This window comes from Formica exsecta, unplaced genomic scaffold (genome assembly GCF_003651465.1).
Source record: "Formica exsecta isolate Colony F162 unplaced genomic scaffold, ASM365146v1 scaffold178, whole genome shotgun sequence".
Classification (NCBI taxonomy): Eukaryota; Metazoa; Arthropoda; class Insecta; order Hymenoptera; family Formicidae; genus Formica; species Formica exsecta.
Window position 1 is genome coordinate 642313 of NW_021849095.1, and position 3419 is coordinate 645731.

The 3419-nt window shown below is 38.2% G+C and overlaps 1 protein-coding gene across 1 annotated transcript in view; it reads right to left on the reverse strand.

Moving 5' to 3' along the window:
• Positions 1 to 2575, reverse strand: part of LOC115233586 (SKI family transcriptional corepressor 2) — a 29249-nt gene extending 26674 nt beyond the window's left edge. The window contains exon 1 of the mRNA XM_029804089.1: positions 2448 to 2575. The gene's annotated coding sequence lies outside the window, so the exon portion shown is untranslated. The remainder of the gene's footprint in view (positions 1 to 2447) is intronic.
• Between the last annotated feature and the right edge of the window lie 844 nt (positions 2576 to 3419).

Sequence of the window (3419 nt, forward strand, 5' to 3'; positions counted from 1 at the left end):
TCCCTATCTTTCGGTAATTGTACGCGTCTCGCAGATTCTTCGCATAATTTATGAGCGGCTGCCTTCCCTCGCTTTCCCTCGCAGCCTCCGCTGCTATCGCGTCAGCGGAGATGTAAATCGGAACAGCCGGTGTATAATCCTGTCGGACCACGAAGCGCGAACGCGCGATGTAATCAGTATTAATACGTCGACGTCATCGCGTCGCTCAGTCGCCAATATTTGATTGCGCTTGACACCCACAATTAATCCTCGTCAATCTGGTCTCGTCGAGTTTAATTTCCATTCCCAATTAGACCGATTACGCGAAAATCAATCTCGTAATTAAATATCTCCATTAAATCCGAGTAAATATCAGTCTATTTCTAAAAATTAACATAGATAGAAATTATATTACGATTATGAATCAATAAATCCTCCGATATTTACAATGTTATATCACAGTCGATATTAAATACGATATTAAATACGATGACGGCAGTAATGACGCAAGCTCTGCGCGTCCACTTTGCTTTTATATTAATTTATATATAACATCGTTAATTCTTAATGCTTCTCTCGCGGCGAAGTGTATCAGCTTTGTCAATAGCGCACGATAATCCTTTGGCCTTTGTATCTGTATGCGCGTTAAAATATTATCATCTAAAGTGGCATCAGAGGCAAACATAACAGCCGCGGGCTGCTGTTCGGAGTCTGTCAAGAGGATCAGGAGATTAAATATGCCATTCGGATAATAATTTTAATAACCGTAATGTGCTCTCTATGATCGTCATAAGTATTTAGCTCAACTTGGGAGTCTTTTTACTTCATAAGCTCGGTATATTTTTACAATTGCGATTTATATGTCGAGTTGCATTCCCGGGAGGGAAAAAGGGAACGAGGATGGCGTTTATATTTCACGATTCAAAGATTACGCAAATGTTAAGCCGACATGATTTATCTCGTGTTACATGTAACTTTATAGATTTATTGCTAAAAATAATAAAAAATATGAAAAGATGTAAAAAGAAATAAAATTTGCGGAACAAACAAAACATTTCTAGAAAAACTAATTATTTAGAAAAATATATCTTGTTGAAAATTTCTCAAATATTGGGCAACAATTTTTCTTATCAGTAAAAGAAAACTTTAAATTCAGCATATTTATAATGGCGTATTTATAAGATAAGAAGATTTCGTTTATTTTCGACGTTTTCAGGAAAGAAGCGAGGAACTACAAAAAGATACTTATAAAAAATGTATAAAAAACAATTAAAAGGGATTCTATTTTTAGAATAATTATGTCGTTTTAGTCTATTTTAAAGGTGTCAGTTAAACCATCATTAGATTCGTTTAAAGCTTGAAGACGTATCCTGCGATTTTCCAAAGTTCTTGCTTAAGAAAAACTTTAAGCCTGTTCAGCGACAAGCCATAAATTGTGCGCGTGTAGCCAACCAAAAAATTAGGCGAGACATGTCTTTCCGAACAATCCGAAAACTTTTAGAAACTCGTCGACCGCACCTGAGTCCAATTAATTATCGCGTTTATTAATTCAATTCAAACGAAACATTTCCTGCTCTGTTAATTATGCACTATTAGCTATTGCACACACATGTTCTCTATTCGTGTTCTCTTAGCTTATATATTTCCTTTTGGAAAAATCTGTCTGCAATGAATAACTTCATACTTTTCTTTAATATTATATAATGAAAGGATTATACTAATGAAACTCATAATCCGTGGATTAAATGGTGCATTTAATGGTAAATGTACGGTGAAATATACGGTGAAAAATGCGGTGAATACCTAATTAATATCTATCTAATTAAGATAGCTTAGTCCATGTTAATAGTTAGACTTATACATACATATACGTATAATGTAGTCGTTTCATATTTACAGATTTTTTCTAATCGAAACGTAATAAAACATCTACACAGGTTGTCGCTTCAGATATTTTTCGTAGGAGGCAAATCAGCAGCGGCTAATCCCAAGCACAAACAGTTTATGGCGTTTGTTCGCTCGGCACTTCTACCCTACGCGACGACCCCGCGTATTCTCACGGGACCAGTTTGCTCGGGACCCGTGAATCGACTATCAATCTATTTAGCAATGTCCGAAGGGGGCTCTCTTTACGACACTGATTCCCTTCAAAAGCTCGGCGAAACTCGTTAGAATTATTCTCAAGCTTCAATATAGCGTATATACTTTAACAACGGCGATTACAATATGTAATAAGCTTGTTCATCTTATTGTATTTTCTTATATCTTATTCATTTAAAGTGAAATAATATTTATTTATTATTAGAGTGAAAGAAAAAAAATTGCAAGGAGATGTAGCTAAAATATAACTAAAAAAAAATTGCAAGATGATGTGAAAAATAACTAACAATAAAAAGAACATGTAATAGAAAGTCATGATATAAAAATATCCATTCAAAGATTTCTACGAAATGCAAATCAGTACGTACCTGAAAACGCAATACAGACGCCAACAGTCGGAAATGACGACTGTCACAATTCGCAGTTCACAATTCGAGTCACGATCGCCAGGCGATGATCAACGTCCAAGCTGATTTTCTTCTCCAAGAAATTCTCCTTCAGCTTTCTTTCTTCGGTTGCAACAAAGATTTTTCTCAAATATGACGGGCACTCGTTTCCTCAGTTACATCGAAGACTTTTCAATTATGAAAAAGTAAAGACTCGTCGCTTTTCTACTGTAACAACGACTATTTTTTCCATCTAGGACAAGGCTTCATTTTCTTTTTCACGACAAGGACTCGCTTCTTCAACACCAATGATGAGTAGTTCAATCGCTTCTCCCGCTCCTTCAATTATACAACGTCTAAACTATCTTAATTACGATACAACAATTAAACCTCCGCGTCCCGACGGGGCAATACTTGTTTCGTACCACTGCGGCCGACTACGGGACGCGTTCAGAAACAGGTTTACTCGCGAGCGAGCTCGACCGTCCACCGCGCACGGGGTGCGTGTCCGACCGTGTTTCTCGTCACCCTCTTTCTCTCCGAACGGCACCCCCGCGACGAGCGAGAGCGCTAAATCGGGACTCGGATGGTGAAGAACCGCCCCCGAGTGTTCCACCCCCGTGACAACCAACCCCACGCCGGCGAAGGCGGAGCTTCCTGGCCCTCTCCGTGGGTGGCTCACCTCAGGGGTAACTACAAACACGTACTTACCGAACGTTATTATTATACCCGCACTCGACCCACGCGCGCGCGAGAGCACACAAACGGGGATGAAAGAGAGAGAAAGAGAGCAAAGGAAAGAGAAGATGATAGGGCGCGCGTGTACGTTCGGACTTATGACAAATTACAAAGTGTTTGAGTCTTATACGCGTTTAGTAAGGATTAAATCATAAAAAAAAAATTTGTTTCAAATTTGTATCATTAACATTTTGCAAAATATTCTTATTTTATTTA